The sequence below is a fragment of the Sciurus carolinensis genome, chromosome X (genome assembly GCF_902686445.1).
Source record: "Sciurus carolinensis chromosome X, mSciCar1.2, whole genome shotgun sequence".
Lineage (NCBI taxonomy): Eukaryota > Metazoa > Chordata > Mammalia > Rodentia > Sciuridae > Sciurus > Sciurus carolinensis.
The window spans coordinates 23,960,165-23,986,460 of record NC_062232.1 but is presented as its reverse complement, the minus strand read 5'-3'; the positions used below and the strand labels follow the sequence as shown (position 1 = coordinate 23,986,460).

Below are 26,296 nucleotides of genomic sequence, written 5' to 3'. Positions count from 1 at the left end.
TAGTTTTATGATCTTGTGATCTTTAAGTGGAGTCAGAAATTGTGAGGTGAGACGGGGTGAAGTAGGAGTCTACTCCAGTTGTAATGGGGAAAGGTAATTCTCAGGAAAATGGAATTCTCAGGAAAACTTTTTCAATTAGCTGTAGCCATACATTATGAGAATATCACTAGAGGGTCTTGATAGATAATTCTATGACTTTAAAGTGTAAAGAAGGGAATTCCTCAGTATTGGCAGTCTCAGAATTATGCTCTGAGTTATTAGTGTACATCTTCCAAAATTGTGATTATGACCACTTCTACAATATGAACACTGAGAAAAGCAGAATTCACTGAGATACTTGCTTAGAAAGCAGACATGGGTATTTTGTAACTCACTTCTAAAACAACAACAAAAAAACCTTTTTACTGGATAAAACTAGTTTTATTCTCTTAATTATAGTTGTTGTATAGACATTTCATTAAAAAAACTTGCTTTTCCAATACTTTAAGATGGCATACTAAAATCCTTCTGTTTTTATCTTTCTTCATTTCCACATGTTCTCTAAGAGTTTCCTCACAGACTTTAATTCTATATATAATAGTTACTACTGATGATCAGATAAGGCAAGTCCAGAAATTATCTAGCAGCATTTAATAGGTAAAATGGAACTTCTAGAAGTTTTCTTCATTATTAGATTTTGTGCATAAAGAGTCTTGGAAATATTTTATTATGGATTTCCCCTCTCTTTTGGAGAATATTTACATAACAAAATGGATAACTGAATATCAATCTTATCAACTGGAAGTCAGCTACAAATTTCTATGGAAAGTGTCGACCAAAATTATAAAATACTCTTAAATCAAATATTTTATGTTTTCATGAGGACACTAATTTTTATGTAACTGAACTACCTGTTAGAGTGTCAAGGTAGCCATTAATTCAACTGCAAGTTTCAAATCAGAATCAAGATATATTGCAGGGTTTTAAAAAGGTATACATCTATGATTTACATATCTGTTATTTAAGAGATCAAGTTTGAGTTTTGAGGCAGGACTTAATGCTTGGAACTCATAAATAGAAATCTCCAGAGATAGCCTAATTTAACAATACAATTTTGCTAAATATGGGGACTTATAAATATTGATCACAACATTAGCGATTCAGTCTGACATTCCTGAGCAGAGAGGCCAATTGAATCACTCATCGGGACCTGAATTATTCTCTGCCATTACTCTTCTTTTTCAGTTAAACTGACTTTCCATTTCTCTCCACTGCAGGCCTTATTTTTTATACCTAGGAAATGGTTCCTGCACTCATGAGAATAGTGTTTTGCTTTCTTAGTCATCATGGTTCATGTGGTCTTTGAATACCCACTTCGCTTGAACTCCAGTACTGAGTATATCTGTAGCATCATAAGAGCACATAAAAGAACTCCATTCAGACTTGGGTTGGGTTTCTTGTGAGTCAGAGAGTGCAGTTCATGGAAAGAATTGAAGAGGATAGAAGGAAAAACAGAGAAGCACTGTAGTCAGAAAAAAAAAAAGAGCATTGATGAGAATAACTCAAGGAAATATAGGGGAAATACAGTGACTTCAGAGTGACTGAAGCTTAAGTATACATGGGAGGTAGGAGTAGAGGAAATACTGTGGGTGAGGGGAGAGCAGGGAATTGATAAGGCCAGAGCAGAAGCAGCCTTGTTCTCCTATGTAGGACATGGTAAGAGTTGAGGTTTTCACTTAAGAGCAGTGGAAAGCTGGGGAAAGGTTTCAAATAGAGGATGGGCATTATCACATCTATATTCTAAAGGAATCATTCTTATTGTATTTTCAAACTTGGGATTAGATCAGAGAGAATCACAAAGGATTAAGAATGTTACAATGCTCTGGGATCACACAAGAAATAGTCACTGCAAAGATCAAATTATTTCTATATAATTTAGAAAAGATAAAGCATAGGTGGTAACAATAACTGCAGAACATTATAATGTTATCAATTAATAGGGAACATATCAAAGTAGAAATTAATAGATAATATATATATATTTTATTTATATAATTTGTATGTATCTCTGTGTGTATGTGTGTGCATATGTGTGTGTTTGTCTATGAGAGAGAGAGGGAGGCAAATTGATTTTGGGGAGCTGCCAGCTGCTTCTCAATATAGGCGAGACAGAAAGTCAATTTGAGCAGTGCTGTTCTGTGAAGAGATTTTTCAATGGTTTCTCTTAATTGTACCAATTTGTGTTACTGAGCAAAAGGCACCACTTTCCTTCTTGTGCATAGCTCTGCTAGCAGGCAAGACACTAGAATCACAGTGGAGTCAGTCCTGAGAGAAGGTAGGTGAAGTCAAGTTCATACCTGAGATTATATGCCAGGGCCTAAATGTTGATGAGAAAACCTAGGTCCATTCAGTACTGTTTATTTGGGAAATGGTGACTGATCAAAAATGTATCAGAGAACTGTGACCTTTGAATCCAAGTGTGTATTACATGTGTTTGTAACAACGAACGAAGGAAAATCATCATCACTTTTCTCTCAGGCTGAAACAGGATCTAGTAGAAAGTAATGGGGCAAGGTGGGGCCTAGGGAGAGATAATGTATGTCCACCCAAAAAGAGTAAATACATAAGGATTGATCCGAACAAATAATCATTAGGAAAATACAAGTGAGATGACTGTGTTTGCATCTTGAACTAAAGAAGTGGGAATACACTCTTTTCTTGGAATTCTCTTCATGTCCACCTAGCATACACCTCATTCATTAAGTCCCAACTCAAATAATACCTTTCCAAAAAAATGGCCTGCCTTGTGAAGAAATGTTCAGTTAGTCTGTCCTTTCTCCTTCCATTCCTCTTGTAATATATCTGTGCTTCATTGTAATATAGTCCTTGCAGTATTTGCTGTGCTAGCAACTAGAGTTAATCCCCAAAGGCAAAAATTACATCTTTATTTGTATTACCAGGGCTGATTACAGTGTCTTCAATATATTAGAAACTCAATAAATGCTTTCAAATTAATAATCTACTTACTATCTTTTGAACTTGCAGTTTACATTGATTCCTTCTTTAAAAGTTTCATTAATTAAAAGACTACATAGCTACATATATTAGTAGACCAAATCTATCTTGTAAGCTACCCTTCTCTTCGCAAATAATGAACCTCCTCATTCAGGTATTATTTCAGTGGTATGTTGGAAATGGTCCATACCAACTTGTAAGAGTTGCTTACTAAATTTTCAGAAATTCTGTAAGCAGGTTGTTAAACACAGTCATTAAAAAATTAAATTATGAGTCTGGCACAGTGGCACACATCTGTAATCAAAGCAACTTGGGAGGCTGAGACAGGAGGATCCCAAGTTCAACAAGCCAACCTTAGCAACTTAGCAAGGTTCTGAGCAATTTAGCAAGACCTTGTTTCAAAATAAAATGGAAAAAGAGATAGGACATGAATCAGTGGTTAAGCACCCCTTGGTTCAATCCCTGGTACTAATATAAATAAATAAATAAATAGAATAAATTTTAGGCCAGGTGTGGTAGACACCTGGTGTGGTAGGCATACATCTGTAATTCCAGTAGTTACTAAGGTTGAGGCAGGAGGATTACAAATTTGAAGCCAGTCTTAGCAACTTCACCAGGCCCTAAGCAACTTAGGAAAACCCTGTCTCAAAATAATATACAAATAAAAATGGTTGGGAATGTAGCACAGTAACATAATGTCCCTGAGTTCAATCCCCAGTACCAAAAAATCCCACATTAAATTGTAGGAGTTGGGTGTAGCTTAAGGGTAGAGAATTACCCTGGCATACATGGGGCCCTGGGTTTGATCTACAGCACACAAAAAAATTAAATTATAGGAACACAATGAAATAAATTATATTAAATAGATATTCAAAACTCAACATTTCCTATTCTGCTATATTATTTATACTTTTTAAGTTTTTTGCAATTACAGTGTCCATATATTGAAAATATTATATAAGCAGGGTGCAATGTTGCATGCCTATAATCCCAGCAGCTCAGAAGGCTGAGGCAGGAGGATTGCAAGTTTGAGGTCAGTCTCAGCAACTTAGACAGGCCCTAGGTCACTTCATGAGACTCGCTCTCAAAATTTAAAAAAAAAAGGGCTGGGGATGTGGCTCAGTGAACAAGTGTTTCTGGGCTAAATACCTGGTAAAGAAAGAAAGAAAGAAGAAAAAAAGAAAGAAAGAAAGAAAGAAAGAAAGAGAGAAAGAGAGAGAGAAGGAAGAAAGGAAGGAAGGAAGGAAGGAAGGAAGGAAGGAAGGAAGGAAGGAAGGAAGGAAGGAAGGAAGGAAGGAAGGAAGGATGTTCACAACTTGAAATCAGCCATGATGGAAGTATTTACCCCATAAATTGTCAAATGCAATGAATGAGGCTAATGATTTATTATTTTATTTATTGTCTATACTTAAGATAGTGATGGGAATAGCTTAAACATGATGGCAGAACTACATTTGAGGAGAAAATTGTAAAAGAGTTATCATATACCACTGTCTATATATACTTTTTTACTTTTGTGGTATTGAGGATTGAACCTAAGGCCTTGCACATGGTAGGCAAATGCTCTACCACTAAGCCACATCCACTACCCTTTCTTTATTTGTACTGGGGGTTAAACCCAGAGGTTTTAACCACTAAGCCACAACCCCAATCCTTTTTTTAATATATATTTTAGTCTTGAGACAGGTTCTCACTAAGTTAACTAGGGCCTCGCTAAGTTGCTGAGGCTGGCTTTGAACTTGCAATCCTCCTGCTTCAGCCTCCCCAGCCACGGGGATTACAGGTGTGCACCACCACACCTTGCCCCCTGCCTTTCTTTTTATTTTGACTTTGTGACTGGCATGTGCCACTGCACCCAGCTATAAAATTGTTTTTAAAAACTAAGATGCTTGTGTCCATATACAAATATGTAACAATAAACCCCATCAATATATAGATCTATAATGTACCATTAAAAACAAAAATATGTATATTTTTAAAAAGATTATATTGTGATATTATTCAAATACCATAAATTCACCCATTTAAAATGTATAATTTAATAGTTCTTAGTTTTTTCACAGAATTATGCAACCAGCACCACAATGAATTTAAAGATACTTTCATCACACCTATGAGAAACTCTCTACCAATTATCAGCCAATTCCCATTTCAGACCCTGGAAACTTACCTATCATTTTATGTTTTCTGTCTCCATTGATATCTGGTATAAATAGAACCATATAATATGTTATATTTTGTGTCTTTTCTTTGGCTTACCTTAATGTTTCCAGGGTTAATATATGATAAATCATCTATCAATACTCCATTACTCCTTATGGCTAAATAATATTCCATTGTATGAATATATCTTATTTTGTCTTATTTAGGCATTTTGATTTATTCCTACTCTTTGGCTATTATGAATACTGCTGCTTTGAATATTTACATACAAGCTTCTAAAAGGACATATGTTTTAAAATTTCTTCCATACATATTTGGGAGTAGAATTGCTCAGTCATGAGACAATTTTATGTTTAAATCTTTGAGGATGTGCTGAACTGTTTTTAAGCAGTTGTGCCATTTTACTTTTTTTTTTTTTACCAGTAATGTTGGAAGTTTCCAATTTCTCCACATGCTTGTCAACATGTATTATTATCTGCCTCTCTAGAATACTGCACTACTCTGCAGCCATTTCAGATGCCTTCACTTTGGTTCTTTAACAGTCCCTCCCCCCCCAAAAAAAAAAAAAACTAAGAAGTCTGTAATTAGCCAGCAGGAGAGTAAGCACATGGGTGAATCTACCATTTTTGTCTACATAAGTAGCTCTTCTCTCATTCTTATCAAATCAGTCCATGTTCTGTTTCCCTTCATGCTGTGGCATAACTCTGAATAAAACCTCTTCTGGATGGTTTTATTTTGCCTATTTGTGATTTCTATCTCAAGTAGATTTCTAACTGAACTGGTTGTACTCACAGTTGTTGATACTAAGGGTGGCTGGTACTGAAAGTTGCCAGCAGCCAGAGCTGATAACACCAAGGACTGTCAGCCCAGAGTACATGTTGCAGCCAGAAGGCTGCAGAGAGCTGCCAGAGCTGCAGGAAAAGCTGCTGGGAGAGATGATGGCTCCAGCTACAGGAGTAGTTGTTAGCTCCAGCAGCTAGAAGAACAATGGGGAGAAACTTCTAACACTAAGCATTGAGAACCAACTGGCACTCAAAGCTCAGAGTTGCTAACATGATTTCTATTTGAATTGAGCAAAGGAACCCTTAGACAATTGGTAACAGTATCATCTTTAAAGTGAATACAAGGATACGTATTGGACTTATTTGAATATGAGAATGTTTTAAAGGATCTGCTGATGCAATAAGACATGAAAAATCAATGGAATGTTTAAAAGAATGATAAAAGTATTATTTGTAGATAATAGGATTGCCTCCTTATGAATTCAGAAAAATCTATATTTTGAATTCCTTTGAAGACAGAGTTCTTTCATTTACTAACAAAGTCAAAAATCTTCCCTGTATTATAATATTAGTTAGTGTTTGTATTCCAATATGTAAAAATCTGTATGGTTTGAGTTATTCTAAACAGAAAACTCAAGCTAAAAATATGACACCATCCTGTTGAACACAGTTTAGATGGTAATGCCTAGAGAAGAGGTTGTCTACCCTCTAAATATATTTGAGTAGAACTTCAGGTCCAGAAAAAAATACCCTTAAGAAAGAGCCAGAATACACAACACAATAAGAATTAACTGTAAAATCATTAACAAGTGTTAATTCTAAAATTATTAAAAGCTTCTTTATGACATTTTATAAAATGAGATGCAGTCTGTTTCAAACTGTAGGGGTGTCTGCCTCAGTGTGTTAGGAACCTACAGGCATAATCACTTGACAAAGGCAATTTAGAGGAAAAAAGTTTTCCTTATGGGAGTAAATTTGAGAAACTTGGTTAGTTTTTGACTAGTTGATTTGTAGATACTTAATATGTTTTACTTAGTTAATGTAATTTAAAATTATTTTTAAGAGACACTGAAATTTTTTCAAATTTTTCCATCCTCAGTAAGGAACTTCTGTGGTTAGCTATAGTCTATGATATTTAAAAAATCAAAGTAATATATGATTTATAGTTACTAGTTAGAAAAGCAAAGAGATCTTATTTACACTAGCAATAAATAATCAAATAAGTCAAATTCCACAGTATATTTTAGATTTAATGTTGTTGCTGACAAATTCCAATAAGATGTAGAACTCTATAAAATTAAGAAGTGATTTGACAATTATCCTAAAGAACTGTAATGATGATTGAACTGGACAATATGTCGTTGGTTCAAACAAAGAAAAAATTATATTTAAAAACAATGTTAACAACAAAATTGTGTTTGATCCACAGGTAGAGATATTGCATACTTCTTTGAAATTAATTATAATGCTTAGAAATGGTACCAGATTTTACTCCAAGCAATGAGTTATCAGAATTGAATATAATCTGAAAACAATAAAAGCAGTTTCAAATGATACCAAAGAATGAACATGGGATTTATTATAGAGTTAAATATTATTATACAACAAATATACTATTTAGGGGAAATATTTTTTGTGATGTGTGTAGGAAAAATAAATTCTTAGAATTTTAATCCATGAATGAGAGAAATTTCAAGTTTGACAGATTTGTATACATAAATACTAAAATTTCAGTACAATGGAAAAGAAACAAAGAAAATTAAAACAACAGAATGATTATGAATTTTACAGTGTAATCTTATGGGTGTCTGTGTTGTTTTCAATTAAAAATAAAACTTAGCATGGTGCCTAGAACAAGCATTTATACATTGATATTCCAGGTATTCAACTTGTTAATAATCATTGCCAGATTTTGATAGAAACTCTGGGGAAGGTTACTATTGCTACAGTTTCTAATACTGCCATTAACTTTGTTCCTTTTTGCAGATTTCTACTTTCATATCAGTTTTTATTTTATTTTATCCTCATATATTTCTATAATGTTATTTATCTTGAAGAAATATGACTTCTAGATGTTTCTATTTTTTTTTAAACTTAAACCAGTGAGTCCCAAACTTATTGTCAAAACTCTTAGCTTCACTCTTTACCAGATTTTGTTTAGACAAGTTTTGAGTATTCTAGGGATTTGAATTTTTAACAAGCACCTCCAGGTTATTTTCATGTAAGTGGTTATAGTTATTTGTCTAGAACAATTTATTTTTACATTGGACTTTGTATAATGTAGAATTGGGACTCAGAAAAACAACAAAATTGAAAAGCTTTGGGACAGGGCTCATAAGCAGGAAGCAATGACAAGGAGGCTGGGGAAGAATAAAGCAAAAAAAGTTTCACAATAATGACAATGGAGCATAGAGTAGTAACTGGTGTTTACCAGGATGTACAAATGGTTCACTGAAGAACAAATTCAAGCTGCAAAAATATAGTCTCTCTCCAAACAAATATAGGGAAGAATGTTTTTCAATGGAAAACCACTCTTTGGTTTATGATGCATCTTTCTGGGTTATCAGATTATTGCTCTTTTTTTTGACCTATATTTGATGCTTTGTAAAGTATAGATAACTGATAAATATGCATATTCTCTCCTTTCTGACAGTGATTTAACTGACTCTCTTCTCTCACCCTTAATCTGCAATGTAGGGAAGAAACAATGTTATCCCCATTTACAATTCATCTCAACATTCCCTTAATACTCCATGTAAATTTACTGTTTTGACCTCTTCTTTGAAACTGTTAAGACATCTGCTTAGTCCTGTCATATCCTATGTCCATTCTTATAATTATGTGAATAATTATGATTGTGGGGCTGCGGTTGTGACTCAGTGCTAGAGTGTTTGACTAACATGTGAGGCACTAGATTCAATCCTCAGCACCACATAAATAAATAAATAAAATAAAGGTTATAAAAAGAATCATAATTGTATTTTTTTCTGAAAATTATCTGTTAAAAGAAATACTATGCTTGGCTCTGGTTTATCACTGCCATTAAAATAAGCAACATTTATAACATGCAATACGGCTCTGACATTTATTGAGTTACCAATGGATTTCATGAATACTCCCCTATTCCTCTTTTATTTTTCAAATATAAGAATCAGCAATAAAATTTTATCTATGTTTCTGTTTAAGTCCAAATTATTTAACTTGTTATCAAGAACAACTACCCATCTCTTCTTTCGGTCTCTAACTTGCTGGAACATGCACTTTCGATAAGGCAATCCTAGCATGTGATTCAGGAGCCAAGCACCACAGCTCTTCCTTATCCTCTTCCATTTAGATATTGAAAAAAGACCTCCATGTCTCATTTCTAACACTCAACTGATAGCACTAATGCTATTTGCTACACTTAACCACAAGTACAAGGAATTAAAATCAGAATTCCACAAGTTTCAGAGAAGAGAGAGATACATTTATTTAATTTTCTTTTCAATATTGTCTCTTTGTTTTCCTTCAAATAACAGATAAATTTAAGCTACGACCTAGGGACGTGCACATCAGATGTATCAGTCAGCCAGGGCTGGAGTCCTGAAGTTAATGGTATGCTTGCTGCTTCAAGTTGATATCTGTAAAAGCTACAGTAAATTGCACTAAATGCTTCTTCTGCCTTTCTGGCAGAAAGGTGCACTGTCAGCTCAATCATACCAGGTTCAGAAGGAAGCAATAAAATTGATCATAAAAAATAATTTGCTATCTAAAATGAGAACAATGCTTGTCACACCACAAACTTTCAACTAGGCCACGTTGTGAGGAGGTCTTAAAGGAAAAATAATACATTTTTTCTTCAACCAGTAGATTCCAATCAGCTAAGTAGGGAGGGACATTTGTTATATAGTGCAAGCTTTTTCTAATTAGATATCATTTAGCCATTTCTAAAACTGCTGAGATCAGAGTCTCTCTCCACTAGAGGACACTCTTAAACTTATTGAAAATAAAAAAAAAAATCCTCTTTTTTTAATTAAAAGACAAAATTTCCCCTAATTAAAAAGCATCAGCATCCAGAGATCTTGCTTGTTGCAATTAGGAAATAGTGAGCACTTTTTAAAAAAAATAAGATGTTGAGTAGTAGGGGGATTTTAATTTCATTTGCATCATTAATCATGTATATTAAAATTACTCTATGGTCATAGCAAAGATAAGTGTTTTGACAAAAACTCCCCATTTAAGATAAAAGCAAAATGATTTACAAAACATATTTATCTTTTGTCATTAGTTAAACTGAATGGCTCCTTTTCCAAAAGCTTTATTCAGAAAAGAAAAAAAAATCAATTTCTTTCTCTCTCTCTCTCTCTCTCACACACACACACACACACCCCAGACCAGTAAAGAAATTTCCCTTGGAAATGCCTCAAGATATTTTACCAAATAAATGAATACTAGGATATATGGTAAGCAATCTTTGCCAATATCAAACTACAGGTAGTTCTGAAATCAGAGATTTATGTAAGAATATTAAAGAAAAAAGTAATGCAAGGGATAGGTTATATTAAGCTCACAGTTAAGAATGCTACTCCTACAAGACATGACATCTACTCAAATTTCAAGGGAACAAAATCACAAGAGAAAAACAAGGCATGCACTTTTAAATTTGGTAGCCATAATTCAACTCTAGTGTCAGATTTATTTATGAAAATGGAATTTTTACAACCTTGCCACATATTTCTGTAGCTTCTAAGAACAAAGCAACACACTTGGCTCACAAATACATTGTTGTTAGAGGGTTTAAGTAACCACAAATAACTTGGAGTTAACCATGTGTTTCAGTCAGCTGTTTTGCTGCTGTAACCAAAAGATCTGACAAGAACTATTAGAGGAGGAAAAGTTTATTTGGGGTTCATGGTTTCAGAAATCTCAGTCTATAGATGGCCTACTCCATTGCTCTGGACTCAAGGCAAGGCAGGACATCATGGTGGAAAAGTGTGGTGGAGGAAAGTAGCTTGGGACACAGCCACCATAAAGCAGAGGGAAAGCTGTCCTCATCACAACAAATGTTAACCCCCAAAGGTGTGTTCTCAGTCACCTACCTCCTCCAGCCACACCTGACCTGCCTTTAGTTACCACTCAGTTAATACCTATCAGGGGATTAATCACTGATTGGGTTAAGACTCTCATAGCCCATCATTTCATCTCTAAGCCTTCTTGTATTCTCAAACATGAGTTCTGGGGGGACTCCTCAAGTTTAAACCATAACACCAAATTAACATTTATTCATAATACCCATGATGAGTGAGTGCTCACTAATTGTCAGCAATTATTACTATAACTAGTATTACTATTATTATGAGACTTAAACTTTTCTGTAAGTGATGACTTGCATGGAATTAGATGAAATTAATCCCTTCAGGAATTAGAAGACTGCACATCGAAATTTGAATAAGCTGTTGGGGATATTTTCCACACTAATAAAATGAAGGGAGGCAGTGGCAGAGGTCTTCCAGATGGAGAGGAAATCTTATGCAATTGAAGAAAAAGGGCATGGAAAATAGGAACATTATTATCACATTGTGTTTAAATGGTTCAAAAATTCTGATAAGGACTCAAGTTCTTGCACTTGATGACTGATATGTTTCTGCATAAGATAGAAGTTAATGATATCTAGAAACAATCATTGGACACCAAGTTGAAGAGGGAGACACATCAAACATTTGTTAACACCCAGTGCCACCAGGTAACCTCATTCTTCAAAAGTTGCAATATTGCAAAAGATGTTGAAAAGACGGGCATTAGATAAAGATATGAGAAAACGACTGTTCAGTGGAATTTATTCAACTGCCAGGAAATTGATTTGCTCAGAAGGGCAACTAAGAAACTCTTGGTGGTACTAAAGGGGAGGAAGTAGGAAAAATTTTTGTCCCTGAGATGAACAATGGATGGGAAAAGCAAGCATTGATTTGCTTTCTGACAAAGATGTTGGAACTGCTTATAATTTTACTTGGGTCTAAAATTGTTTAAAGTCATCCACAAAGTCAACATTTGTTTGTAATGCAGACATTGTAGGTTTCCTTGCCATCAAGCTTTTGTGATTACATTTTGATAGTACATTTCCTTTATATTTGCTCTTTTAATTACATAATCACTGCACCAAATCTCTCCTTGACTCCTTCAATTCTTGTAGTACATTCTCATCATTTCAGAGTATTACACTTTTAAATCAAATTATTGCATTTCCAGTTTTCAAGTATATCTAAATCAGTCACCAAAAATGCATAGAGAGGCTGGGCGCAGTGGTGCACAACTGTAATCCCAATGGCTCTGGAGGCTGAGGCAGGAGGATCATGAGTACAAAGCCAACCACAGCAATTTAGTGAGGCCCTAAGCAACTTAGGGAGACCCTGTCTCTAAATAAAAAATGAAAAGGGCTGGGAATGTAGCTCAGTGGTTAAACGCTCCTGGGTTCAATCCCAAATACAAAAAAAAATTCATAGAGAACATTAATCTGTGGTCTGTAATCAGCAAACTACTTAGACTTCAGGATCATCAGCAGGTGAAACAGGAAAGAAACGGAGAGGGATACATACACATATGAAAATGAGAAGCAAGAGGGAAAGAACAGTGAAAGCAGGAGGAAAGAATGAGGATATTATGAAGACATGTGAAGACAAAATGGTGAAGCAATAAGATATAAGAAACCTGGGTCTCTGAATGACTTAATGGAACATAATAATCCTAGTCTGGAACTGCTGTCTAGTGGTCTATTTAGTGAGAGAAACACACTTCCAATTTATCAAAGATGTATTTTGGGATGTCCTTGTTACCTATGATAGCCTGCATCCATCAGTACCTCCAAAATCTACATTTTTCACCTTGCCTCATAGATTGTGTTGTGGCAGCATACAATCATGACTCTATGCTAATTTGACCCACTTAGTGATGCAGACAAGAACCACATTTATCCTTTGCTAATCCAAAAAGTTTCCCATAGCATCTATATACAAAATGAAGAAACAGAAAATATAGTCTCCCTGTTTCAGAAAGAAAGTATGAAATCAGGAATGAGTCTCTTTTTTTAAGTTTTAAGTTTTTACATTTTTTTAGTTACTGGGGATTGAAACCAGGGGTGCTTTACCATTCAGCTACATCCCCAGTCCTTTTTATTTTTTTGATTTGATACAGGATCTCATCAATTTGCAGAGACTGGCCTCAAACATGTGATCCTCCTTCCTCAGTCTCTAGGGTCCCTAGAATTACAGGTGTGTGTGCCACCACACACAGCTAAGTTTCCTTGCTGAGTCTCTTTTTTCTCTTCAACAAACGTATTTCCTTTATTTAGAGGAAACCTATAATACATTTACATGGACCTTAGTCTCTTTAGGAGTAATAGATTAAATGGTATCTGCTCTAAAATACATGTAGTATCTCATGATTTTAAAAGGATTATTTCATTTTGTTTTTATGGGATGGGTTTTGGGATAAAATGAAAGGTCCTATTCAAATTGCATCTTGCTATACTATGTGCATTTTAATGAGGCACACTTTCCTAAATTTCCTAACACTCAAGTTCTTACGAGCTAATGCAGATATGCACAAAGTCTGCTTTTCTTTGTTTTTAAAAATACAATTCATAATCTTCAGGTTTAGTGGCTTTCAAGGTTAATGAAATATTCTTTTGGAAGTTTTATAAGCTTATAAAACATGTCTATTGCAGGACATAATGATAGTTCATGCATATGGCTTATTATTTAAAATGTAAATGAATGCTCAGTTAACTCACTGTTTTGTGTTTTCTCCTTTCCTGCCTAGAAGGGCTTTTGTTTGTCACCATTGTATTAAAAGTACTCAATATAACTGCTGGTGTTTCAGACAGTGGTTTGCTCTGCTTGTCTTCCTTCCATGTGGCTTAGTAAAAGGATTCTGACAGCTTCTGAGCCTAAAATACATCATGAAGCTTGATTTTTTGGTCTACATTTGATAGAAGGAGATGTGATAGTAGTTTGGACTACCATGGAAGTAGTTTTAACAATTGAAGTTCAAAATGGGAGGGAGTTTTCTGTGCTGAGTTAATCAAGAAAAGTTTCAGAAGTTGATAGCAGTCATAGATACTTGCACTACTTAAAAAAAACTCACTCTTATTTTCACTTTCAGTCTATGACCAGAGCTATTTCTCTCAGTTCTTTTCATTCTTCAGAAAGACACATTATATCTTTTTGCGACCTGTATCTCCCATCTCAGTCCATTGTACTATTTGTGTCTTTCAAAATCACTTGAAACTAACCCTTTGACTCTGTCTTTTATCCCTCTTTTCTGATCATGTGTTTGGTAGACTTTTATCCCCCACCCATGCTTAAAAAGTATTTTTACTATCTTTAAGCATGTGATTTCTTGAGAAGCTCTGACACTCCTGAAATTTCTTTCCTTTCTTTTGGGGTTCCCTATCTTGTGCCCTCCCTTATCATGTTTACTTTACTCCTGGATTTTATACTAAAGCAGTATTTCATTAAAACACATGCGCATATAACCCCCCATAATAGATAGACTATTTAGTCTTCTGTGAGTTATTGGGAGGTTTTTTACTTGTTTTTAAATCACAACTGCCTTACATAAGGCTTATAAGTCACTGATCTAGAACGTTTATAACCCTCAAGATGAGTTCAATAAATGAGATTGTAAAGTAGCATCTGAGATGTGTCAGTATCTAATAAGGATTATCACTTGGGAATATTCCTACTGCTTTCTTACTTAATGAAAGAATATGATTTTCTGAAGTCTATTTTTGTGCCTATCAGTATTATTGACTGTGATACTTTAATTTGCCTTTTAGTATTAGCAACTCTATAAATGGAAAAATTGTATAAGTAAATTAAAACAATTAAATCTTTTATTCTTTAGGAAAATAATCACTTGCATCATTGCATAAAGATGAAAACTTTCCTCAATGTGTTTATGGTATTAATTACATTATTGATATTCTATCTTTGGTTTTATTAATAAGCTTCATTCCCCTCCCAATATTTGACTTTCATGGGGAATGGCCTTTAATATAAATAATTCATACAAGTAAAGAGTTGTAATTAGTTCTAAATATTTCCCAGGAAACCCTAGCAAGTTCACATAGCTCAAAATAAAGGAAAGAGGAAAGTCATTTGTTCATATCCAGATGATGCTTTCTTATAGTAACTCTTCGTGATAGCTGTTGGAATACCCCATGTTGAAAGGTGTTGGTGGGACTGTGAATTGGTGCAACCACTATGGAAAGCAGTATGGAGATTCCTCAGAGAACTAAGAATGGAACCACCATTTGACCCAGTTATCCTACTCCTTGGGTTATACCCAAAGATCTTAAAATTAGCTTACTACAGTGACACAGCCACATTAATGTTTGTAGCAGCTCAATTCACAATAGCTAAACTATGGAACCAGTTTAGCCAAGTGCCCTTCGACAGATAATGGATAAAGAAAACATGGTATATATACTGAATGAAATACTACTCAGCCGTAAAGAGGAACAAAATTACAGCATTTTCTGGTAAATGAATGGAACTGGAGACCATCATGCTAAGTGAAATAAGCCAATCCCCAAAAAACAACAGTCAATTGTTCTCTTTGATATGTGAATGCTAACTCACAATAAGTGGGGGGGGGGTTGGGAAGAGCATAATTACTTTGGATTAGACAAAGGAGAATGAAGGGAAGCAAAGTGGAGTGGGTATAGGAAAGATGAATGAATCAATCAAACATAACTTTCTTATGTGCGCATATATGAATACATGACCAATGTAATTCCATGTCATGTACAATGAGAAGAATGTGAAGGTATACTCCATACATGTATAATATGTCAAAATACACTACTGTCATGGATAACTAATAAGAAAAAAAAATTTTTAAAAAGGTAAATTGAAAGTATTGCTGATGGGATGTGTGTTCTAAATCAAATATCATTGATTTGACCAATTGGATCAATCAGAGAATGAATTTACCAAGGTCAACTCTACCATATAGTAGAAATGCAGTCAAAAATAAGATAAAATGAATAAAGTCTGTAAACATAACCAGATTCTGTGAGCAGAAGAGCCAGTTATTTCAAAATCATTACTCTGAACCATTATTCAATTAGTACTTTTTTCTATACCAACCACCATTTTATCAAAAGGTATGCTTCATGACTTCCTCATTTGAAGTAGGAGACAGGACCTTAAGACTATATGAATGAAACTTTAAAACACATTTGATATATCTTGGCTACTTCTCATTGCCCTCTATATATGTCTTTATTTTCTAAAATTTTTAGAATGTAAAAATGTGGTTGCTATTATTTAGAAAGAAATAAACCTATATCTTTAAAATATCACCATGTACTCTATTTCATGGTAGTATAGTAGATCACACACCATCTTCCTTCACTACCTCTTTCCTCCAACAATCTGTAATTATAGGAAAACCCTTAGAGTAACACCTCTTTCTCAATCAAAATCAGTTCCACGATTTTAAATATGCTAGAAAAATGCATTTTTGTTGGGAGCATAGCATTAACAGAATGCCAGCAAGTATTAGAAGAGATACCTTGCTCATCAATGGTTAAGAACTGTGGTTTTCCCCAACACAAATGAAAATTTTGAATTAGATTTATTGAATTGGTGTTTGTTTTTAGACTAGTTCTGTATTTTCATTAGTATCTTACTCCAAAAACAGAGTTTGATACCTTGAACTCCTTCCACTGTTTTGAATAACAATAAATAAAGTTATAACCTGGAGCAAAATCTGTTCTTTAAGAGAGTCAAAGAGGAGATGTAAATAGTACTTATCATCTCTTTTTTATTTGAGTCAACATTTTCATTTCTATTTGTTCGACTATTCTTAGAAAAATCATCAGATATCCTGTTTTTCTCCCTGGAATGATCAAAACCATTGATCTTATAAAAACGTTGCCTGAGAAAAGTAGTGGAAAGTGGACATTTCCATTCAGTATTAGAACAGAGTGGAATAGGAAGTAGCACAAAGGAAAACTGAGGCAATTCTTTATTTCCTAATCCATTTGTTTATCTAATTTGCACACATACATGTAAGCAATGCCCTCAGAAAAACTGAAAGGACAAACATTGATTTTTGTTGTCCCATCCTCCAATTTCTACATTACTTTCTTCATGGCTTACTATCTCTGAGAAGATATATTGTGATGGCTTAACAGGTTCATTTGGCTAGGTTGAACCATAATACCCTTAATTCCCTTTCCTTTTATGTGTTCAGTTATAATAGGCTATCAGAGAAATTCTCTCACATTAGTTGGATGGTCAAAGTAGGATAGCACCCATTTGGTATTGTGTGCACATGTGAGTGTGTGTGTGTGAGTGTGTGTGTGTGTGTGTGTGTGTGTGTGTGTGTGAATGATTATATGGCTGACTTGTCTTGTTAACATGAAGCAGCAGCTGGAGCTCTAATTACTCTTTTTTCCCTGGAGCATCCTTACTGTCTCTGACTCCTAGTCCAGAAGGCCGTGTACCCTTCTTATTGCCAAGGTCTGAGGAAAGAAGTCAATACAGCTTTCAGTCTATTCTAGTGGAGTTCAAGCCTATTCATGATCTTTCCACCTGACTGCCTACTTGTAAACTTCAGTCTTCCTCATTATTTGCTGAGACAGCCTTGTACAGATTGCTTAGCCATACACCAATTCCTGTAAAATATGTATATGTATGTATATATATGCATCTGTGTATATAATATATATATACACATATATATGTGAATATTTAAATGTCTGTGCATACACATAGAATTCATATACAATACCCTAGTATTTACTTCATGAACTCTGACTAATACACAATATGCCAAAGTTATCACTGTCTTCTCCTTCGTTAAGTGTTCCATTCTCTCAATATGTTGTTTTCTAAGGTTAGGAAAAAAAAGATTTTATTATTTCCTAATTAAAGCTATTAAATTGGTGTGCATAAAACAACACATATCAGATGCTAAATACTGAACTCCTGTCCACTTTATTTCCCAATCATTTTCCCTAAACACATGGCATACTGTACTGAATGGTCATTTCTCAACTACTTGCTACAACATGACTTTCACTGATAACCTTTGACTGACACTGATTCCCCGTTGGAGCATTCATGTTTTCATTTCACTAGATCTTTCCATATCATTGGGATCCCTCCTTTAGGGGCTCTTTGTGCTTACTTTCTTACAAATATTGTCCTGTCTCTTTGACCCCTTCAGGTACCTTGGAAATGTTGACTGTTTTTGTCTTTAAACTTCTCCCCACACTATGCAAGCACTATGAGTTCATATATATCAGTAACATTAACAACTATACCATATATACTTTCTTTTAAAAATATTTGTAGTAGTAGATGGGCACAATGATTTATTTTATTTATTTCATTTTTATGTGGTGCTGAGGATCAAACTCAGTGACTCTCACGTGCTAGGCAATTGCTTTACTACTGAACTGTACCCCCAGCCCTATATTTTCTTGACCTCTAAATTTAAGTCTTTGGCCTGGTCCTTCCTTCTGATTGAATAGTTCCACTTGGATATCCCATATGCATTTCATATTCAATGTGTCAGGAGTTTGATTAGTCCTTTTTCTCCCCAAGTTGTTCATCCTCTGACTTTCCTATCTTTGTGAACAATACTTGCCATTAAAGTAAATAACAAATGTTTATTGGAAAGTGAATGACTAAATAAAGTGCATAGAAAAGACATTTCTCCCCTATTAAATTCCAAGAGTTAATAACAGCAGACTAATTCACACATAATAACTCTTTAAATTATGTTAAAGGATCACCTCAATGAACAAAACTCATCTTCCCAATAACTTCTAATTTCCTTTCTCTAAGTCAGTCTTAAAATTTTCTGGTTGTAAAATTATATTGTTATATCATGTGCCTATACAGATATGCAACATCAAATCCTGCCATTGTGTATAATTATAATGCACCAATAAACATATGGAAAATTTTTGGTCGCAAATACTCTGATAAATCAATGAAAGTTAAAGACTTTATATCCCCATCCCAAGAAATACTTTGTGTATGTTCAGTTTTAATCCCCTTGCAATTCATTTCTAACCAAGAATCCTCCTTAATAATCTATGATTTTGCTAAAATATGAGACTAGAAAATATTAGTTATTCTTCTTATACATGAGTTATAATTTCATAAAAATGTATGGGGGAATTCATGTTGCTTTCAGGGATCCTTTTTGACTATTTGAGATTATGGAAATAAAAACCTTTTCTTAACTCTACTGGGATGCTACTAATTGTCCTGTTGGGACTTTTAAAAAATAACTACTTAGTGAAAAAAATAACTGAACTACTAGAACTTTTAAAAATAACTAAAATATTAATGATTTACCTTGTGACAATAAATTAACAAAGAGTTTAATTGAAACATGCTATTTTGTTTAAGATTTTAAGGTATTTGTGAGGTTTTATTAAATAGCATTTAGTTGAAATTTAGTAAATATATATTAAAGATGATTCTATATGCTAAAAATATGAAAACCAGGACTGGAGCTATAGCTCAGTGGTAGAATGCTTGCATAGCCCGTGTGAGGCACTGAGTTCGATCCTTAGCACCACTTAAAAATAAATAAAAATAAAGGTATTGTGTCCATCTACAATTAAAAATTTTTTTAAATATATGAAAATCAACTCTTATGTATTAAAATCTTTGGTCATCTCTTCTGAATCTTTAGCCATTCTTTCTTCAGGTAATATCTTCATTATAGGTTTTTAGGAAAACATAATAATTTACTGAACATTTGTTGAGGATCACTTTTTAAAGGCATTATCCTTCCAAATGTTCTTTTTGTGAAGTATTTTATTAACTATTTTGTGTTAAAAATGCAGTTCCATAAAGAAGACTAATATAAAATAAGAGCAAAAATTAGTCACAATGGAACATGAATGAAACATCACCACCATAGCAAGAAATACATATTTGAGACATGAAACTTGACATTGACTTCACTTGATTATGTTTTTCTCACATTCCAGAGTAGGTAGGGCCATTGGGACATATTCACAACCTCTTTCTTAAATATGTCTGTCTGTCAGCCAATAACACCTAGGTTGACACATTAATGAGCAATTAATTGGTTGGCAGAGGCATATGGATAAGTATTCCAGAAGGGAATCCCTCTGGCTGTGTCTACTCATGGAAACAAAATCTGAAATCAGAAAAGAAAGATGGAATTTTTGGAAAAATGTCACCTTAATATTGCAAAAACAATGTCTCCAGATACTTTAAGAATATTGTAATATTTCCCTTAAATATTTCCTGTTTGCATCCCTCAGCATAAACAATAAAACTTTCGTTAAATGTTTTGTTAATTTATTTTATATGTGTATATATTTTAGAAAAAGTAGGGGGAATATAATTCAACTTATTACCTAAAACAAGAGGCTGACATTTTAAATGTCAGGATGGTTTAAGACAATGATGCATGGTGACTCTAGTTAACAATCTCCTCTATAAAAATGCACATTTCAATTTTCTGAAAACACAGTGTAGGCTGAACAAAGCAGATCTCCAGGCTGCTCCAGTCACCAATTTGCAATCTCTATTCTAAAACATAAGTGTAGTCCTTGGAATTCAGTCCTTAAGTCAGTTAGATCTACATCCAAATAGAACTCTTTATCTTTTATTATCTCCTTGACCTAATCAAGTTATGTCACTTAACTATTTTGATATTTTAATTTTCTCATTTGCAAAACTGGGCACAAAAATATTTAAATTCTAGGTTTGTTACAAAGATTAAATATATTAACAAAGTATGTAAATCACCAAGTATGCTGCAAACGAACATAGAGTAATGGTCCGGTGTTAATATTAGTCAAAATGACACATGAGACAAAGTGCACAGCCCTGACAAATACAATGACTACTAGGTACAAAGCTGAAAAATAATCCTTAAAAAAACAGAAATAATTTTCTGCTAATAAGAGTCTTCATAATTACTGCTAATATCATCATGTTACATTTCCACACACCCAAGGTGTCTTGACTTAATGGATTGTGTCCTGTTTCCCTTCATTCTATATCACTCTTCATAAGCACTCCTAAACCCAAGGTTAACTCAAGACTAAGCTATTAAAAGGGTGAAAGTGTAAGTGCTGTCCACTGAAGCAAAAGCTCTTACTGCTTTTCTCTGCCCTTGCGAATTTTGTCTTGATAAAACTTCTCTTCACATGCTTTATACTCAAGTCTTTTCATTTTAAATCTTTTTCTCAAATTATCATCTCACCTACCATTCCATGACAGGACAATCTTTTAAATTTAGACTTGATCCAGCTCATTTAGAAAAACTTTCTTAAGCATTTGTCAGTTTTCCCTATCATCTTCCCAGTTGCTTTGGTTGGTTTGAGTGTGGTTTGAGTATTCCCCCAAGGGTCCATTGTGATCGAAAGACTTGGTACACATGGTGGCAGCACTGGCAGGTGGTAGAATCTTTGGATGTGGGACATATTGGGAGGTCCTTAGGTTACTGGAAGTGTTCCCTCAAAGCAGATTGTGGGACTCTAGTTTTTCTCTCTGCTTCTGATTGGAGATGCAATCACTTGCTTCCACCATTGCTATATGCCATGGCATGATACAGGTGAGCACTTAACTGATGCTATTGTCATTCCCTTGAATCTCCAAAATTCTGAACTGAATAACTCTCTTTACCACATAAGTAGACTGTTTCAGGTAGTCTATTGTATAAATCAAAGCTGACTAATATATAAGACCTTGCTATATCCTCTAAATACTGTCTAAATCCAATCCACTTACTCAAGTTCATTATATCTTTATTTTATCTCTTTACATTTTCACTAGGCTGTAAAATTATTTGCAAACAATGGTTACATCTAAATAAAAAGTTATGAATTGTACATCCTCTTATTTTTGATTCAAGGACTCATGGGACATCATTAGTGCTAGTGTAAAAATTTCAGAGATTAAATCCATAAGGAAACTCTAGATAGTTTTCCTTGTCCTATGAGGGTTTATTTTATGCTCACTCACACAAATAAACAGACAAGGTAACAAATAAACAAACATAAATCCTCCAAAGACAGAGAATTATGAAACACTGTCCCATTTTTAAGAACTACTTGTAGTAACATATCTTCTCAACACTGAAAAAGTTAACAGTATACCTTAGTGAGAGTTTCCAAGGCAAGTTAAGTTGAAACCAAATCTAGGCAATGGTGCCAACTTTTGAGTGGGAAAAGAAAATATACTAAATAATCAAAGTCACAATATTATATTTAACACTCTTGTGACTTAGCACTATGCCCATCAGTATAAAATTAATAATTATGCCTGATATCTCCCAACATTAGATTTAAAATATATAAGAGTATGGGATATGTGTAAACTTTCTTAATAAAGGATTTTTATATCTGGTAAACTCTTTGAGATTATATTAATATTCACCCATAATTAATGAAGGACATTGTACATCTTCCTAGACTACGGTTAAAGTCTTTTAAGACAAATTAAAATTAATATTATACTTACCAATTTTATATTATTTTTAAAAATCATGACTGTAGGATAACGAGAATATTTTCTCAGGTGTCTCCACTCAAACCATATATCAAATCATTAAACTCAAGTCTCTTAAATAATGGTTTCTATTTCAATCTGGGTCTCCTATTCTTTCCTGTGTATAATAATCACTTATGTAGTTCTTAGGGGACAACAGTCCATTTCTAAAACCTACATGCATATAACTGTGTCCATCGATGTCATCACCATTACATCCTTGTGAATGTTACTTTTAGAGGAGACTCATAATCCTGAGTCTTGGAGTCTGTGAAAAGAACATGGAGTTCAATAAACATGTCTTTCACTTTGGACTAAGAAACTTCTCAGTGGAGATTATGTGGACCACCATGAGTCCCTGCTGATGGCCATATGGAAAAGTAAAAGGTTTACCTTCAAGTAAGGAACAAATCTGAAAGTGTGAACCTCCTTCAGGGAACAGAGAGATATTTGGTTTAGAGCAAAGGTTTGTTTTTCATTCTTCTAAGGCTGTTATCTTTCACACTGTTCTTAATGATTTGGTTTGAATACTTCATAAAAGAGAAACTGAAGTTAAAAAGAAGAAAAACAGCTTGTGTCTAAGAAGACCAGTTACATACAACAGAGTATAGTGACTCCTTTACCAGGAGGAGGGCAGAGGTGAGGCAGCACTGCTGGTGCCACCATTGTAGGACCCAGAAGCAGTGAACTGAGAGAAGGGATTTCAAATCTGACTGTGTTATCAGTGTAGCCCAGGACCAAGAATCTATTTATTTAATAAGATTTTATCATGACCCAGTTGCACAACAAATTTGGGATACTCTGGGTTTTATCATTTGAGATACACACACACACACACACACACACACACAGAGAGAGAGAAATTGAGGACACAAGAGGTAGAGTTTGGGGGAGAGGGTACACCTAGAGTGAGCACAAAGTTGGAACCTGGCCTATCTTGAGTGAATCAGAGGAATTGTATGTGTTTGAAAGTCCAGGTGTTTAGAGAGTGTGTCCTAGACACTAATGAGTGGGTAGAACCTATGGGAAAGCTATGCATTAGAAACCTGGATGGCTAAAACAAAGTAAATTAGAGTAGGCCTTGAATTCTCAGTGGTAAGAGTTGCTAAGTGGTACAGATGAATTAGTCATCTGCATTTTGGAAAATAGGCATTTTCTCTGGAGGCTATTGAAATGTTGTTAGCATAATTAGAATCAAATCATAATCTTTTTCCTTGAGCAGAATGAATTTGATGAAACTAGGAGGAACTCTTACTTCATTTTAGTTATAGTTGGATTTTTGGTTAGTCCTTCCAAAGAAAGCATTGCTTTACTCTAAAAGTTCTTCATCTCCATACCTTAATCATTGCAGTCTGTCTACCACTGGTTAAGAAACAGTTAATGAGACATTAGAAAGGAGGAGGAATGGCTTGGAGTATATTTTGCAACCATTGCTAATTTCTAGTGTTTAGTTTCCATGTTTGCTGACTCCTTTAAAGGTATGGCTTTGCTCCCAGTTGCAAGTTTTCCCAGCTGTGATTAGAAAGTGTACTGCCCTTAACTCTGAGGTGGTGTGGCACCTGGTTCCAAACTAGGCCCTTAAGTAATTTATAGTTTGAATGAATTAAACTGATAAAGGGAATAAACAGTGGCAGAATATAAATTAAAAGCATAATTTAAATACTATAAGCAAAGTAATTTGGGCCTTGAAGTTTTCTTTCATCTCTCATATTCTTTGGTCATTGATACAGTTTAAATCTGAAATGTCCCTGAAAGGTTCATGTGTTAAAGTTTTGGTCTACCACCGATAGCACTAGAGGGAGGTGGTGGAAACTTCAGAATGTAAGGCCTAGTTGGAAGAAGGTCATTATGTTATATGTCCTCGAAGGGGATATTTTCCTTCTGCTTTTCCTTTTTCTCTGCTTCTTGGCCATCCAGGGTAGGTACACAGCTTTCCTCCACCATTGTCTTCTGCCATGATGTACTACATCACCAAAGGCCCAGAAACAGTGGAGTCACATTACAATGGACTGAAACCCTTGAAATCTTGGGCCAAAATAATTTTTTTCCTTTAAGCTGATTTTCTCAGGTGTTTTGTCACAGTGACAGAAAACTAATACAGTCATATAACAACTTCTTTGAAGATAGTTAATACATAGTATTTACCTACATTATTTAGTATATTTAGTATATATGTACATGTATACTATATGAACATATGTATACCATATGTATATACTGAATTTCATGCTTAATCAAATGGTTATAATAAAAAATTCAAATAGTTAAAAACTAAAGGGTATAAGATGAGGAGTAAAGATTTCCTACACCTACTTTATGCTTGAGTTTCATTCCTGAAATGTAACTATGGAAACATTTTCTTTGCATGTATGATGCATTAAACTCAAGCATATGTCCCTGTACTTGTATATAGAAATACAGTACACACATGTATGTGCATGCAACCATGTATGTGTCCTTTAAAAATAACAAATGAGATTATGTCAGTACAAGTAGTCCCATTTTGGCATTCTAATAGCTACATAGCGTTGTAATAAATGGATTATAGTTTGACCAATTCATATTCAGGGGTATTTTTATTTTCTATTTTTTACTTACTGTTACAAAACAACCTGTCTTTGAATAGACATAGTTACAGTAAAGTGTAAATAATATATCCTATTTTGAAATGAGCCATGAATAAAAATAGAAAGTTTGAAATATGAAATAGAAAGCTTGAAATATGATTTCAAACTGGTGAAAATATGCAGGACATATGTGAATGAACAATACAAAATGAGGAAATGTTGTGGTAGACATTAAAACTTAAAAAATATTCCAATCAGTAGGAAACAGCAGTGATTCTAAACTGTATAGGATGCATTTAGTTTTTTATTTCAAATATGAGTTTTAATTTGGTGATATAAATGAGCCTACATTTTATTGTCTGGCAAATACATAAGCCTTAAACTAAACTCCACAAAACCATAGTTCTTGTACTGGCATTTTAAAACCGACCATATGCATTTAGAAAAAATCAGGAGTACATTTTTCTTTTATAATAAATAAAATTGGCTAGTACAGAAAGGGTGAAGTTATAAGTATAATTTTGGAAAATTAATTGCTAATAATAATATAAAATTTGGTTGAAAATGAAAATTGGAGACATTACAGAAATTTTTTTCAACCAAAAGGATGTAGTAAAGCTGAGAAACTATGCCTTTATTTACTGACACTAACAAGGGGCTTATTTTAAGACTGATGTGATCCAACAATACATATAATCAGAAAAATGAGAGATTATACTCCATATATGTATGATCTATCAAAATGTATAAATGCATTCTACTGTCATGTATAACAAATTAAAACAAATAAAAAAATTTAAAAAGAGATAAAATAGCTCTTGATTGGAAAACAAAGTGATCAGAAACATTGTAGAAAAACTGGTTTCTAGACTTGGTTGCTTATATAACTTATTTTAGATGAATTGACTGCTTTGTTAGTCTTGTATCCTCAATAATAAAAATGATGATCCTTGTGAAGACCTATGGAAACAACTGCTTAGTGGAAATAGTTACTGATAATTTTTTAAATAAGTTATACATATTTTAGTAAGCATGAAATTGACTTGGGATGCAACTAGATGAATATGTATCATTAAAGGCAATATAACAAAAGGGAGAACTGAAGTATAGTAGCCTTTACCAGGAAAACTTTCACCCCAAATTCCCAAGCTGTTGCATTATACATGTAGAATATTTCCAATAGAGTCCACCTTTTGATTTTTTTCAAGGAGCTCAACCTAGTGGTAAAGCTTATAATTTTGTAAACAATAGT

The 26,296-nt window shown here is 34.0% G+C and overlaps 1 protein-coding gene across 1 annotated transcript in view; it reads right to left on the bottom strand.

Annotated features, from left to right (window-relative positions):
* Positions 1-26,296, bottom strand: part of Il1rapl1 (interleukin 1 receptor accessory protein like 1) — a 1,316,339-nt gene that overhangs the window by 41,317 nt on the left and 1,248,726 nt on the right. The gene's annotated exons all lie outside the window — the stretch shown is intronic.